The sequence below is a fragment of the Odontesthes bonariensis genome, chromosome 11 (assembly GCF_027942865.1).
Source record: "Odontesthes bonariensis isolate fOdoBon6 chromosome 11, fOdoBon6.hap1, whole genome shotgun sequence".
NCBI classification, from domain to species: Eukaryota; Metazoa; Chordata; class Actinopteri; order Atheriniformes; family Atherinopsidae; genus Odontesthes; species Odontesthes bonariensis.
Genome location: NC_134516.1, coordinates 35747001 through 35763808, shown reverse-complemented (window position 1 = coordinate 35763808; position 16808 = coordinate 35747001). Strand labels below are relative to the sequence as shown.

The following is a 16808-nucleotide window of genomic DNA, read 5'->3' as shown; positions in this document are numbered from 1 at the left end:
ATTTAAGAGATCAGTATTTAACAACTTTGTTGCACAAGGCTGGGTGGCCTCTCGCAGCCCAGTTTCCCTTTTTAAATAAACATTCCAGTCATTCGTATTGAATGTTGACAACGTGGTTGAACATCAAACATTTAGATGCAAACCTTGAAGACGTAGAACGTTTCAAACTGGATGTTTCAGCTGTTGTCTCGAAGCAAGTTCATCAACAGTTTCAAGTTCTCTGCCCGACTGATGTACTTAGAAGGTTTTGGATCAACATCAAATGAATCCCTGGAGTCAAAAGAACCACCACTTTTATTATGGGTTGTCCAACAGATAATGGTGAGAATATAGTGGGGGATGGCCACTATATAACGCTGTTTTCACGTAGTTGTTAGCTGCTCACTGGTGTGAACTGTGAACCTGAACGAGTGTGTACAAGTAAAGCAGATTTTCAGCTTCCCACATGAGAAGCCTGGACAGAAATGTTTGTTTTGATTTAAAAACCTCTTTACTCCATGACCCTTTCTGTTAGTGCAGAATTAGAACCCCAGAATGTTCTAATTTATTCGCTGAGCCCCCTGTGACATCACACAGAACCCCCCTTAATGTACAGAATACGGAACCCGTGGCAGTCGGATCCTTACCAGACCGGTGCAGAGTAACACCTGTTTCAGTAGTTTGTGAAAGCCTTTAACTAACTTCAACACTGCTGATATACAGCTTGCAGACAGCCATTGCATCTCTCAGTGTTGAATGAAGATGATGCCCTTCAGTGATGATGACATAATGTGAGTACAACCAACTGCTCGATGCTGTAAATTGTCTCTTTGGGTCTTAAAATTCTTTTGGGTCTATCATAAAGGAACATAAACTCGAGAGTGATATTACAGCTCTTAAATGGTGCGCCTATGACTCAGAGTTTACACCTAACAAGTTGGACTCTAGATTCAAAGATTGGATAGCTAAGGGTATAACAGCCTTATGCAGGGTAATGAAAGATGGAAAAATGCTCAGTTTTGAAACGCTTAAAAGGACACATTTAGTCGAAAAACAAGACTTCTATGGATATCTGCAGCTACGTTGATACGAAGATGAAAAATGTAACAAAAACTGGCACATGTTTGATTGAACTGTTTACAAAAGCCTATAATTCAGAAACTATTGATAGAACTGTTTCATGCTTACATAAGAGTCTGTCGAATTTGAAATCACATTCAACTTCATATATTAAAACAAAATGGGAGAAGGAAGGAGGAATAATTATATCTGATGAAGAATGGACAACAATATGGAGGTATCAATGGATGTGTACCAGCTCACAGAAGTGGAGGGAGTTTGGCTGGAAAAGCCTGATTAGGTGCTTTATTACACCCTCCCAGAAATCTCACTATGACAATAACTCCTCAGTCTGCTGGAGGAAGTGTGGAAATCAAAATGCAAACCATTATCACATTTTCTGGGACTGCCCGCTCATGAAGGACTATTGGAAAAAGATACACAACGCCCTACAGGACATCTTCAAATGTGAAATACCCCTCGACATTAAGACCATGTTTTTCGGACACATACCTGAGGGATGGCTGAAAAGAGATAAGCACCTCATAAATATCCTGCTAATGGCTTGCAAAAAGAATATCACCAGGAAATGGCTATCACAAGAGAGCCCAACTGTCAACATCTGGATGGACATCACAATGGACACATATAAAATGGAGAGAATAACAGCATTTGTTCATTTTAAACTGGAGAAATTCACCTCATACTGGGAAAACTGGGTCAACTATGTCACGCCCCATAGGCCTGATTTTATTTTTACTAATCAATAACTATGCCATATAAAAAGGATCACTCCCCACTTAGTACACATTCTTGTGTGTTTTTGTTGTTGTTTGGTTCTTTTTTTTTGTTATCGTTTAGACATAAAATAAAAATACCACTTTGGCATTTAGGACAGACAAGAGATGTAAGATGTATGCACATGTACCGGATGTGAATGTTTGTTTCTGAATGTCAATAAAAAAAGAATCATTCTTTTGGGTGGGCATTGATGACAGATAAGCCACAGAAATGTATCACTGCAGTAATGGACAACTGTCGGCCCGGTTAAAGTACATTACAATAATTTGTCTGAAATCACTAAATTCCTGACATTTACCATTTCTCATGATCTAAAATGTTCTATTGTCTTTCTGTTTCCAGCTGTTAGTCTGGGTCTTGAGGTCCGTCAGTCTCCCTCTGATCTCATCAGAAATCCTGGTGCCAAAATGCAGATTTTCTGCAGCCACAGTAAAAGTGACTACAGAGTGATGCTCTGCTACCAGCAGTCACCTGGAGACACAGCTATGAAACTCATTGGATATTTGAACTACAAAGCTGTCACAATGGAAGGCAAATATAAAGATGGTTTCAGTCTCGCTGGAGATTTGGGTGGAGACGCAGCAAAGAATGGATCTGTGCACATCCCAGATGCAGGAGTGAATTCCAGTGCAGTTTACTACTGTGCAGCACCAGAAGCACAATGACACAAATCCCCTCTGAACTCTACGAAAACTGCACACGACTTATAAACTTCAGTGGTTTTGAATTTTAAAAAATGAAAAAAAACTGCTCTGGGACACCTGCTGAGGTGGTTTTATTATAATGGGGTGTGAGGGTGTAAATGCTAGATCCTTTAGACAAACAGAATTTCTAATGTAATGAAGTTTGCCAAGAAAAAAAAAAGGGAATTAAATCTTCCATCTTCCATCTTCTTTCATGTAATTTCCTTCATGGTAATAGTCATTAAACAGAAGTGTCCTTGTTGGTACCCTATGGCAGAGGTCTTCAACAGGGGGTCCGCGACCCCCAGGGGGTCCGCGGAGGTACTGCAGGAGGGTCACGAAATCTTTGGTTGATTAGACAATTTTTAAGATTTAAAAAAATTATTATTTTTTTTTTCAAACAGATTTTTCTCACAAATTGTGTGCCATCCACAGATGCTTTGAGGATTCATTGTCCCATCTACATGCATGTTTAAAGTTAAAATCTGTGAAATATTTGAATAGCTCAGTGTTGTATGCAAGGTGTTTGTTTATAAATGGCAGTGGCACGGCCACCTTGTACCTTGCACTTGTTTAAAATAAAAACATGAATATATTAACCCTTGTATTATTTGAATAGCTTAGTATTGAATGTACAATAACAGAGTAGCTCCGTAGGCCCCGTTATATATAAAACACAATTGTATGCCATATAAATAGTAGGGGGGTCCCTGCTCCAACTCTCCATCAGTTTGGGGGTCCCTGGCCTGAAAAACGTTGAAGACCCCTGCCCTATGGCATCCAGAATCTGCAGATGAGCTGCCCCTCACCTCTGGAACGCTCCCACCAGACACACATCACATGTCTCGCACTGTTGATTGTTGAAGTTGATTTACTGTTTGTTGGCCGCTCCGTTTGGAAATGTGATGTCACGTGTTTTTGACACGTTGCCATAAATCAAATGACTTCTTTCTTCTTCCTCTCCTCATCTTCCAGTTTGGAAGATCTCACTACACAAGGCAGCACTTTGGGTTTTAAAAAAGTGTAATGAGCCTTTTTCATGTTGTCTGAAAAAGCAAAAGTTTAAGAATGCAGGTAAATGATGGATAACTGCAGCAACAATGGGAGCCATCAGTCTGCTTTACAGCCACAGGAAGCCACTCCTCTCTTGACATCACATCGGTTGGCTCATAAAATCCCTCTCAGTTCAGTTAAAAGGAGAAACCCTGTCATGATTTCACTCCTGTGTTTCATTGCTGACGTCAGAGTGACTGCACTCATGTCAGACTTCTACAGAATCATCATATTTCTTATTTATCATTTCCTCACAGGTAGCGATTGTTTCATTGTGAATTAAGATGTCTTCTACACCAACGGTGAGTCATTCACAAACTTAACTTCACGGTGAAGAAAACTGGTGAATGTGCAGACAGTGAAACAAACAAAATAGACAAAAAGCTCAGAAGTTCTGTGACAAACCCCAAATAGTATATCTATATCTGTAGTATATCAGATAGTATATCTATATCTGTAGTATATCAGATAGTATATCTATATCTGTAGTATATCAGATAGTATATGTGCCTCTGTCTTTAAAGCACCATCAGCTCCGTCAACATGTCCAAAGACACTGACGAACTCCTGTACCGACCACACACAAACCCGCCTCCGTTTAACGTGTTTGAATATTTGTTAAGGACAGAAAAATGTTCATTCCAATATTTCAAAGTGTTACAAGTGTGCACGTCAATATCAGAACGGATCACATGGTGGAACTTCTCCATCAGCTGATTCATACTTCACACAGTGTAATCTTCCTGGTTTCACAGCTGTGTTCACTTCAGTTAAGCTCCTCCCACATAACAAACGTGGCCTCCTGTTGGTTCACAGGATCAGAGAAGGTCACACCTTGCAGTGACACACCTCCCTGCATCTCTTCATATCTGGGACTACACAGTGAGATACTGTAACTGAGAGCCTGAGTTTTACAGCATGACCTCTATCAGACATCGGCTCCTCAGCTTATTGGTGCTTGCTCACTGGATCAAAGGTAAAGTAGTATGTTATCAGCAGATTCATTTCAGCAGTTAGATGGTGTCTGCACCGCTGAAACCGTTAACTGGTAAAATGCTCATTTGTGGTAACTTTCTCTGTTGTACTCACAGGTCATGTTGATGGGAGTGATGTCTACCAGACTCCCATACTGTGGGAGCAGCAGGGTGAAAATGCAACAATACACTGTAACCACACAAAGGGTGGAGGCTATCACCAGATGTACTGGTACAGACAGCTGCCTGGAGAAACTATGAAACTTATCGTGTTCACAGCTACAGGTAAAACAGATCACGACTTTGGAGAATTCAGCAAAGACAAATGCTCAGCCACCAAGACTGAAGCTGAGAGAGGAACATTCACAGTAAAGAATCTGCAGCCAGAAGATAAAGGCTGGTATTTCTGTGCTGTGAGTCAACACAGTGATCCAAACACATGTGAACACTGAACAGAAATCTCTGCACACTGTTCCCATCTGTATTTATCTGCTCTCCTGTAGGGGGAGCTCAAGTACAAGCTGACAATGTCTCACAGTCATGTGACACTCCCATATGCAAGTCTTCATATCTGTGCTGTGATGTCAGAGCTGCCATCACACACACTGACAGTGACTGTGGTCTCCAAGTTCAGTCTTCTCCCAACACAATAATGATCCCAGCTGCTCTGATCAAACTCTCTGCAGCTCTGCTCTGTATTGCAGGTACTTTATGCACATGATGATGCTGAGGACTGAAAGGAGAAGAAGTTCTCTTCTCTTTTAATTCATAATCAGAATTTCATCTTGTTCTTTTTCATTTGCACACAGAAGAGTTGTTGGAGCTTCTGTAACACAATGTGACTTTGACTCCTGCAGGTCTAACTGACGGGAGTGATGTGAGCCAGACTCTTCTGCTGTGGAAGAACGAGGGTCAGTCTGCCACGATGAACTGCAGCCACACTAAGGGCGCTACTTACTTCCTGATGTACTGGTACCAACAGCTGCCGGGGGAGGGCATGAGGCAGATAGTTTTCACCACTCCATCTCCTCCACATAGATATGAAAGCGGCTTCAGTGAGGACAAATTTCCTTGTTCCACACTGTGGAAAGATTTAAGAGTCTGGATTCATCATACAGTGAGGCAAGAATCCCACCCCAACCTCATGCACTTTCCACCATTTTCTCCAAAGAATGTGCATAAAGTTGAAGTGCATGTCCTACTGAGGAATCCACGTGAATCTTCAAGAATTTCCTACTATTTGGTTGACAGTCCTGGAAACTTGTCCAATAATTGAAGCAGTCAGTTAAGAATCACACCCAAATTTCAAAGCACTTTCCACCATTTTCGCAAAAGAATGTACATAAAGTTGAAGTGCATGTCCTACTGAGGTATCCACACCACTATTTGAGATAATTTCTTATTCTTTGGAAGACAGTCCAGGAAATGTCTTCAATAGAGATGCTTAACTCGAATCTTTTGGGCGATCCGGGCTGATCGGATCATTTCGAGGAGGGGATTCGAGTTATTCGGATCACTTGAATCACTTGAGTCACTTATTAAAAAAAACAAAAACAAACAAAAAAAAACTTTCTGCCGTTTAGTGGCTACACGCCTCGCCTTTTTTGTCCCATTTATCAATTCATTTTGATAAATCAAAGAGCAGCCTATGGCTACAATTTCATTCATTTATTTTTGTCAAGTAATAATTCAATGCCATTTTATCTGAAAGCCGGACACAACAGCTAGTGTGTGCATTTACACAGCGACAAATGTGGTAGCATTAGGTGAGGCAATGCTGAGTTTAGACCTACAAGTAAACAACATGGAATGATCTGGCCCTCCCTATATCACTAAATGATTATTTTTCAACGACTGTACAAGATGCATGAAGCCACGCTAACCGAGCCTGTAGCGAGCTACAGAGGCTTCAGCAGTCAGATGGGTTGACGAGTCGACAATCCTTGCTGCCGGCAGAATCGAAACTTAAAATGATCCGAGTTGGCATGGATCCGCTACTTGCTAGAGATGCTTAACTCGAATCTTTTGGGTGATCCGGGCTGATCGGATCATTTCAAGGAGGTGATTCGAGTTATACGGATCACTTGAATCACTTGAGTCACTTATTAAAAAAAAAAAAAAAAAAAAACCTTTCTGCCGTTAAGTGGCTATGTACCTCGCCTTTTTTTTGTCCCATTTATCAATTCATTTTGATAAATCAAAGAGCAGCCTACGGCTACAAGTTCACTCATTTATTTTTGTCAAGTAATAATTCAATGCCATTTTATCTGAAAGCCAGACATGAAATGATTATTTTTCAACGACTGTACAAGATGCATGAAGCCACATTAACCGAGCCTGTAGCGAGCTACAGAGGCTTCAGCAGACGGGTTGACGACGACAATCCTTGCTGCCGGCAGAATCGAAACTTAAAAAGATCCGAGTTGGCAGTGATCCGCTACTTGCCCGTCTGACCCGCTGAGTCACTCAGAGCCAGCGATTCAGCGGTCAGACGGGCAAGTAGCGGATCACTGCCAACTCGGATCTTTTTAAGTTTCGATTCTGCCGCGTGACTCGACTGGCCGTGAGTAGAGCCGAGTGCGCCGCGACCCGCGACTCGCAGAGTGATCCGTTCGAGCAGTACGAGTCAGCGGGGATCCGTCCCGTCCGGACGGATCGCAAATCAGGACGGATCAGTAGGGGGCATGGCTCACTTAACCAACAACAAACGGGCTCGTGACAAACGGGGCGGGACTAGCTAGCTAGCACCCAACTACACCAGTTCTAACATGATTATTACAATTCTTCCTCTTTATTTTTTTATTATTTATCACACAAATACCAGTCTGTGAAAACTACCAGTCTGTGATTGGCTGGTGGCGTGGCTCATTTATACAACTAGGAGTTGCGAGCGAGCAGAGCCGAATGCGCCGCGACCCGCGACCCGCAGAGTGATCCGTTCGAGCAGTACGAGTCAGCGGGGATCCGTCCCGTCCGGACGGATCGCAAATCAGGACGGATCAGTAGGGGCATGGCTCACTTAACCAACAACAAACGGGCTCGTGACAAACGGGGCGGGAGTTAGGTTTCGTTTCACTCAGTGTGTGCCTGTGACTGTGTGTTCGTGACTGAACTAGTAGGCAACTAAAGAGGGATATATATATATATATATTCCGGTTTCATCATTTCTCTCACGACAAAGGTGCAAGAGCGCTGTAACTGCCATTTGTTGACATAATGAAATGCCGTCTGGCTCAACTTGGGCGGATCTTTTTTTTTTTTTTTTTTTTTTTTTAAGGCGGATCAAATGCATGCCACCATCCGGTCTGCCCGGGTGACGTATTTATCCGGGTTGAAAACCGGATAACCCGGATTTTGTTACAGCTCTACTACTTGCCCGTCTGACCGCTGAATCGCGGGCTCTGGGTGACTCAGCGGTCAGACGGGCAAGTAGCGAATCCCTGCCAACTCGGATCATTTTAAGTTTCGATTCTGCCGCGTGACTCGACTGGCCGGAGCCAGCATGATTCGCCAGACTCAGGCACCCGCTTCCACACAGAAACAACTCAATATACGATCTGACCGAGCAATGATCCGTCATGAAGTGGCTGGCTTAACTAGAGAAAAAAATGCAACGCTACGAAGTTGAAACATAAGTGGTGGTGTGGTTCATTTATACAACTAAGAGTTGCGAGCGAGTAGAGAGATAGAGCCGAGCGCGAGCAGATGAGCCGTTCGAGCAGTTACGAGTCAGTGGGGATTCGTCCCGTCCGGACGGATCACAAGTCAGGACGGATCAGTAGGGGCCGGGGGCATGGCTCACTTAACCGGCTCATGACAAACGGGGCGGGAGTTAGGTTTCGTTTCTTAGTGTGTCTGTGACTGTGTGTTCGTGACTGAACACCATGCTAGAAAAAGACTGTAGCCTAGTAGGCAACTAAAGAGGGAGATATATATATTCCGGTTTAATCTTTTTTTTAAATTTTTTTTTTAAGGCGGATCAAATGCATGCATTGCCACCATCCGGTCTGCCCGGGTGACGTATTTATCCGGGTTGAAAACCGGATAACCCGGATTTTGTTACAGCTCTAGTCTTCAATCGCTGAAGGAGTCTGTTCAGAATCACACCCAAACTTAACAGGACTTTCCACCATGTTCTCAAAAAAAAGTGGATAACGGTGAGCTTGCCGTTCAGCTCACAAGAGGAAGATCTGCAGGTCATGAAACTACCCCAACAAGAAGAACTTACTATGATGAGGAACAGCTCAGTGTTTCTATTAGGGCACTTATCATGACAAAGTCTCGCTTCTGCTAGAAAATAAGTGTCATTCTAATCGTGACCACAATATTGATCTTCTATTTGACTTGGAAAATCACATGTCATCCCTGGAAGTAATCCACAGTTTGTTTCAAAGGTTCAGATCTTGTACATTTTCACTACCAAGACAACCCCAAAGAGAAGCACTTTTGAGCACAAGAATCAGGAGTGACTCCTTTGAGGTGATCTGAGAGTGATTTGCCCCCAAAAATGAGGCTTCACATTTACGCAGTGGATGTGGTCTGTCCCAGAGTGTCACACTCTTTCACTTCAAAGCCATGTAAATGCTCAAATTAGGTGGAAATTAAATAGAAATTCCTTGTAAATACATTTTTTTATCTATTGTTAGATTCGGTTCTTTAATTGGAAGTTCAAGAATGGACCGGAGTAATTCAAGTGAAAATGAAGTGTTTATAGGAGGGTTTCATTTGACTTCACTTCTGTATTTTCTAAGCGCGCGAACCTAAGTGGTGGGCAACTGAAGCTGGATCCCATTGAAAACACTGTGTTTTGTCTGCCACTTTTTGCCCAAAATGCCTCAGTTTTGTGCCGTTTTTGGATGTAGCAATCGGTCTAACCGAGAGAAGGGAAAGGGTTACTATCGAGGACTAAGGTTATCGCCCATAGAGGTGAGAAATGGAAAAAACTAATAAAACAACGCCGCAAAAAGTGGATAGCTAACCTACGTTTACAGACTGAAGGGGCTGAATCTGCAAATGCTCGTGTCTGCTAAGAAATTCTGCTTAAGTGCTAACAGGGCACATTAGCTCCCAAGTTCTTTACAACAGAATCACTCTCTCTCTCTCTCTCTCTGCCTTGTGCATTAGGCTAACAAAGACACATTGGCCCTCATTTATCAAGCCGTCGTAGAAAGCATCGTTGATATGAGCGGAGAACTCGTCGTACGCAGAGGCTCAAGTGAGATTTACAGAACATGCGTACCACACCAATCCCATCGTAAGACCGAGCGGCTGTTGATAAATCCGGTGGCTGAAATCCATCGTAATGATCCTAACCACGCCTTCTACAATAGGCCGTACCTCTAGAATTTGCGACATGGATAGACGAAAGGCGGCAAAGAAACGCTGCCAACGCTGTTGACAGCTGGGACGGCGATGTAAATCGCAGACCGGACGAGTTATGTATTTTCCCCTACTGTGATGGTCAATAAAATGTGATAAGCTCCAGATTAAATGAAATCTAGAATTGAACAATGTTTTACTTTTTCTCCAATAAGATCAGGAAGAAGTGGTCCGATATGAAATTTGCCACCAAAGAAGGTCGCAGCTCTCCAGTGCCTTGGAGGAGAGAGTGGCTGGCCTGATCGGAGCTACGTCTTTTTTCCTTGAATAACAGAATGCTTACCAAAAGTCAGAATCGCTGAATAAGTTCCTCTCTCCTCCTGAGCGCTCTTGGCTGTGCAGGCTGGTGGTAGGGATCTCTGGGTGCGGGGTCCTTTGGATGTACATCTGGAAATGGCACTCCGCATGCAATAATAATATTGCATACCTTTTCGGGCGTATATAGAAGGGTTCCCCCCGCAGCCGAGAGACAGATCCACCTGCCCTTTAGGAGCCCCGTACACCTCTCCACAGTGGCAAGCGTACTATGCGCAGTGTTAAAGCGCCTCTCCTGTACGGCTCATAAGCCACTCATCATTTTCCCGAAAGAAATCCTGCCGGTCCCGGAACACTCTCTCGCGTCTGATGCGCGCGTTCAGGTCCTCTAACAAAGCCAGATCTGCCATCGTTTCGCCATTACCGCGCCGCTAGAATCACCTCTTAAATAGGCGGTTGAATAATGAGCCATCACTCTTCCAATTACGGAGTTGTACTTGTTTAATTTTTTTATTTATTTAATTTGCGTTTATGTTTATATTAATGTTGAAGTAATAAAGAAATAAAACATGGGCCTTCTTTGAAGTGATAAGTCTGTAATTTTAACCTAGGGATTTGTTGTGACTCATGAGGCACGCACTAGTGACGCTGCTGTTTATGTATGCTATTGCAGTCACCGCAAGTCAAAATGGAAAAGTGCGTACACTGCCTCAGACCTGTCGTGGCGATTTCATCTTTCCTGCGCTCACGATGTATTTGATAAATGCCAACCTTTCAGCAGAAAATAACGTACACACGACCTACGCACGTTTTTCGTCTTACGCAAGTTTGATAAATGAGGGCCAATGTCAGCATTTGGATATTTGGATCTCGGCATTGTATCAAAACATAAACATTTTTTATTGTTATTTGAGTACCAACATTCACAGCTCGGCATTCAACATGTTAAGTTCTGCTTTACTGCCCAGCCCTGCACTACACACTGCATTTTCCATTGGGATAATGCACCATAAACAACACAGAAAACAAGCTTACCCTGGCCAACACCAAAACACAATCATTCTGTAGACGTTTTACTCCGAGTTTGCTGATCCATCCGCTGTGGTAATAGTTGTTTGCCTCAAACTTTTGTGGGCCTTCATCTGTTGCCTGGTGTAGTAAGAAGTCTGGAGAACCAGGTAGCTCGTTATGTCCACAGCCTCTATATTCGGCAAATCGTTCCGGTCTTGCGAAAATTCGGACATTTTCATTAAGTATGGGTCACGCCCAATGTATTTCTCAACTAACGCCAAATACCTTTCCCAATATGCCGGCTCCAAACCACTACAATATTCATTCATCTCCATGTTGGTGCTGCTGTAGCAATTACAGCAGCAAGCAAGTCTTCATTGCACAGGCATGTGGAAATAATAGAAAACAATTCTAATACGTTAGCAAAAAACCTTCTATATCAGGAGTATTGATAAAGATTCTAGAAATAGAGACTCTTTTCTAGTAAGTTTAAAACCTTCCTCACTCAACTGATAATAACTCCTAATATGTAGAAAATAATATTTTGCTATATGTATTGTGTGTATGTGGCCCCGAACCCATCCTCTGTGTGGACTCTTTGTTCATAATGGCCTAAAACTCTATGTGGTTCTCAAGGCCTTGCTCCCTCATAAGTACCATCACAACACACAACACTGATTTATCAAAAATTATCACATAATTTCAAACCTAATGACACTCAAACATTGCATAAGGCAATTACATTACCAGCAGGCTCGTCCACCGTTTGCAGTGAATAGGAGCGAGAACCCGATGGCTGAACCGGGAAAAATTCTCCTATGGCCCCAGTTCCACTTGGCGACCGACCAACTCATTACCTTTCAAAGTCTAAGGTCCCGCTCCAAACAGCCGAGTCACCCCACTGGCAATGATCATACTAATGATTGGTTGATTTATACCCACAAAATGATTAATCAGCTTAATGATTACATGAAATACAACAGATGAACAAATACAATTTTTTATGATGTCGTGTAGTCTCTTCTGGTCCAATCCTGTCACTGCTTGGTGCTCGGTTCTCCTCTTGGCTGAACGTCTGTTCAGCATTCTGATCCGGAACTAATCTTGGAAGGAGAGGTCACCAGTACATCAAAGCATATCATATCCCACAGGATGTCCGTCAGACTGCACCTCGACTTCCGGTTATCATTTGTATTTATAGCCTCATAGGTTGGAGTCACACTCGACCGAGTATGATTGGACATGAGTAGGTCCAACATGCTTCGTCATATTCTCTGGATCAGCCCAAAACAATGTGTACGTGTGAATCTGCCCTTGCTTTCCCAATTGTTTTGTCTCCGTACTCCTGGATCACTTTAGGTCATCATGGAAAAGTACTGAGACTATTTCATTCATAATGTCTAAGAACAAAGCCAATTTTTACACTAGACAGCACTTTGACCAACTAAGCCACAGCACCACATGGTTCATAAAACTGATGAAAGAATAAAGAGCAGGAACTGGATCCATTTCAGGAAACAAGGTCCTGAGACTCTCCCAAAACTAACTGTGACTTCAAAATAATTGTTTTATCAAGTCTCACCAAAGAACAGACTCAAAATAACCATGATGCTCAATTAAAGGTCCATCATTTGATCAAGACCAACAATGCAAAGCATTCAGTAGAACCCTGATAACATCCAGTTCTCATGCTAAGTCATAGCTAGCTCTGATGGACAACAGGCACTGCTGGGATTTGAACCCAGGATCTCCTGTTTACTAGACAGGCACTTTGACCAACTAAGCCACAGCGCCACATGGCTCATAAAACTGATGAAAGAATAAACAGCAGGAACTGGAGCCACCTCAGGAAGTGGTTTTTGTGATTCTGTACCTCAAGAATAGTTAAAGCCATGAGTAGAAGTGCCTCCAATTGGTTCAAAACTTCATCATATTTTGCAGATATTGTTGGGTTTTCAACTCAGACCCTGCTGTTCATGAGGAAGGCACTTTCACCAGTTACAGCCAGATCTCATGAAGCGGTGTACTTATTACACGCCAACTCATTTACTGTGTTTTTACAAGGCTTTTTTATGCTTTTGCGTATTATTTTCCGCTACATATTTCAAGGAAATGACTTCCTGCCCTCAGCTTTTACTCTAACTCTGACTATTTCACGGTTTGTACGTTCATTTTGATGTTATGTAGTGTGACAGGAGGAGAACCTCCACCGTACTGTAACCTAACCATTTGACATGTTAAGTGAACGGAGGAAAATTACACTCTGAAAGTATAAAATAGGCATAAATGAGACTTTAAAAGCTGTGTGCTATTTATACGCACTTTCATTAAAGCTGCAGTCGGCAGGTTTTCAAAATTCCGAGTCTAAAGTCGGAAAATTCGAACTGATACAACTTTCAGGTCCCTCCCCCTCTGTGGACGAGGTTGTGCACGTGAGTTCACACCAGTGTGCGCGCACACAAGCTGGGGGTAGACTCATGCTCAGCATGGAAGACGTGGTTGGTGACTGTTCTGCTCACATAATAGATAAATAATAAACCTAACGTTGGTTAAAAACAGCCGGGAGCACTCAATTTTTGCAAGCATGATTAAAGCTGCAGTCTGCGAGATTTGTTGTTGTCATACGTAAAGTCCTACTTTTTGGCATTTTAAGAGTTTACATGATCTATCAGAACGCTTGAAGTTGAAAACGGTGACCTCCGTAGTCGCAAAATGCAAGAAATGCTTATTTTTTAACCGAAAAATAAAAAGTTATTCAACTTCCTGTCCCGCCCCTTCAAAACACATGAGAACTCGTGCACGTAGACGTGCACGCCAGATGCACTTACACGACTCCTCATTCATCAACTCACCTGTCATTTGCGATCATGGAAGACACAGTAAGTAGACTAGCCCGTAATGAAGTTCAATAGTCCAGATAAATAAGCGTGGGGACGAGCCTACCTTGTATCGCGCGTGCACAATCGGTGATTGACAGGCAGCAGAGCCCAGCTCGTAACCTGATTGGTTACCTTTTACCGGTCCGGTCTGCAATTTTGTAAACAAACCTGCTGGCTTTGGAGGGACCTAGCGGGACATATAGGGGACCCAGAGAACTCTTTTTTTTTTGTATTGGGGTATTTAATGTACTACTTTCAGAATCCCCGGACAGTTCCAGGCATTATGCTTGAAAAAGAGTTACAGACTGCAGCTTTAAAGGCTTCAGTAGGAACTACAGAATTCGGGATTTTTCCTAAACAGCCTATTTAATATTCTAAAAAAGTTGCCGACGACAGCTTTAAAGCGGCAGTCGGCAACTTTTTTTTAGTCATATTAGCTTGAACTGTCATGGGATTCTGGAAGTAGAATATTAAATAGGCTGTTTAGGAAAAATAACGAAATCTGTAGCTCCCTCTGAAGCCTGTAATCATGCTTGCAAAAACCGAGCGCTCCCGGCTGTTTTTAACCAATCAAGTTAGGGTGGACGAATCCTACCTGTCAATCACAGCTTGTGCACACGCTGCTGAAGCGTGAGTCTGGCCCAGCTTGTGTGCGCTCACACTGGTGCAGGGCTCTCAAGTCTCACGCAATGAGCGTGAGACACACGCATTTCAACAAGTTCACACGCTCACACGCCACACATGCCATTTCTCACGCTGAGAAATGATCAACTTCGTCGCACAGAAATTCTAATGGCCGATACTATAAACGAGTCAATGGCAGGTTACTGTGCGCTCGTACAGCTCAGAACGATAGCTCTGGTACAGCTGTCTTGATTTAGCAACCCATCGGCAAATCACAAAATAGAATTTCTCAGCCAATCAGAAAACAGAATTCCTTGTTGCCGGGTGTGAAATAGCTTTCAGCCGCAAGCACGCTGCAGAAGTTGTAGACGAGCTGGAGGTGGAAGAGAACCGTCAGGATCATCAGCAGGTCATATCTTCATTTATTTCAATCTTTTGTTAGTTACTATAGTTTTCCTACTCCTTGTAAAAGACCAATACCCGCCGATTAAAGTGTTCGTTGGCGTGGTAGACCTAAATATTCAGCACACACCCTTTGACATGAGCAACTTAATGAAAAATGAAAAATATGTAGGAGTGTAATTAGGCTTCCGTGGTTAATTCTTTTCAAAGGTGACTGGTATGAGCAGATTCCCAATAAGGCTATCTACAATTGCCAAACTGGTATTAGTTCTGCCGCACTGAAATGCTGATGCAGAGAGGGTTTTTCCATGGTGGGGCTCAATAAAACCAAGACCAGGAACACGTTGGCTCTGAATGGAACTCTGTCATCCATCATGACTGAAAATGGCTGACATTGAGCCACAGTGCTTTAAATGGGAGCCCCCAATATCAGTCATCAAGCATCAAAATCTGCCAAAAACACTTACAACAACACTCATAAACAAACACACACAGAGAGGGACTGCTCAAGGGGCCCATTTGGGGTTATGTTTGTTTTTCTTAATTTAATTTGTCTGTTTTTTTTGTTTGTTAAGACTTTGCATACCTAAAACAATTTATTTTAAAATATAGCAGAATTTAGTGTAAAAGTGAAGATTTGTGATTTTGGTATGAATAAAACAATTTCTTTGTTCTTTAAGTAGCTAGTTTATGGCGATGGGATACTGCAAGGGAACCCCCCCCCCCCCAAAAAAAAAACCCCGAAAGAAACCCCCCCACGCACATGGCCCGGCCCCTGCCCCGCCCGAATCTCACTCCAAGCAAACTTGAAAACTTGAGAGCCCTGCACTGGTGTGAACTCACGTGCACAACCTCGTCCACAGAGGGGGAGGGGTTTGGGGGGCGATTCGGAGCTTGTTAGAGGTTGAGGGAGGGACCTGAAAGTTGTGTCAGTTCAAATTTTCCGACTTTAGACTCGGAATTTTGAAAACTTGCCGACTGCAGCTTTAAGTGGACCAGTGAAAAGTCATAGGACTACAGGCACTGCTGAGATTTGAACCCAGGATCTCCTGTTTACAAGACAGGCACTTTGACCAACTAAGCCACAGCGCCACATGGTTGATAAAAATAATGAAAGAATAAAGAGCAGGAACTGAAACCCAGTTCAGAAGTCTGGAAGTTTTGGAAGTCCTGAGGGGTGTTCCATGAAGCTGGATTCGCAGAAAGCCTGGCTTTTCTCGATAGTTCTGGCTAATCAAAGAGAGAGTTCCGCTCCACCAACGTGGCTCTTTTCTTTCAGTTGCTCTTTCCAGCTCTCTGCCTCTTTCAGAACTGACTGATATTCACTTTCTGCTGCTGCTGCTTTCAGAGTTTCACACAATCCTGCAGTGACTCGGTTGCACTGCTTGAGCTCCTGCTCACACTTTTGACGGAGATGACGCTCACACGTCAAACAGTTTTCCACCTTCTTTAGTTTTTCCTCAGTCATGGAGCAGCCGCTCTCTGCTGCCACTCTTCTGTCTTTTTCTCCTGTCAGAAAGAAATGTTTCTTCAGCAGCTTTGTCCTCAGAATATCCATCCAATGCTATAAATAGCTGATCCTGTCATTCTTCTGTCGGTAAGAGTTCTGTCATTTCTCTGATCCATAATCTCGGTCGGCAGCAGAGGCGTTAGAGGGAATCCCCTCGGTTTGTGAAACTGGAAACTTCCACTTGACTGGAGGAACTACG

The 16808-nt window shown here is 43.0% G+C and overlaps 2 non-coding genes across 2 annotated transcripts; both read right to left on the bottom strand.

The window, feature by feature from the left end:
* Positions 1-12914: 12914 nt before the first annotated feature.
* Positions 12915-12988, bottom strand: trnat-agu (transfer RNA threonine (anticodon AGU)). Its single transcript has one exon. It is a non-coding gene; the product is annotated as a tRNA-Thr (tRNA).
* A 3129-nt stretch (positions 12989-16117) lies between these two features.
* On the bottom strand, positions 16118-16191 carry trnat-ugu (transfer RNA threonine (anticodon UGU)). The gene has a single exon. It is a non-coding gene; the product is annotated as a tRNA-Thr (tRNA).
* Between the last annotated feature and the right edge of the window lie 617 nt (positions 16192-16808).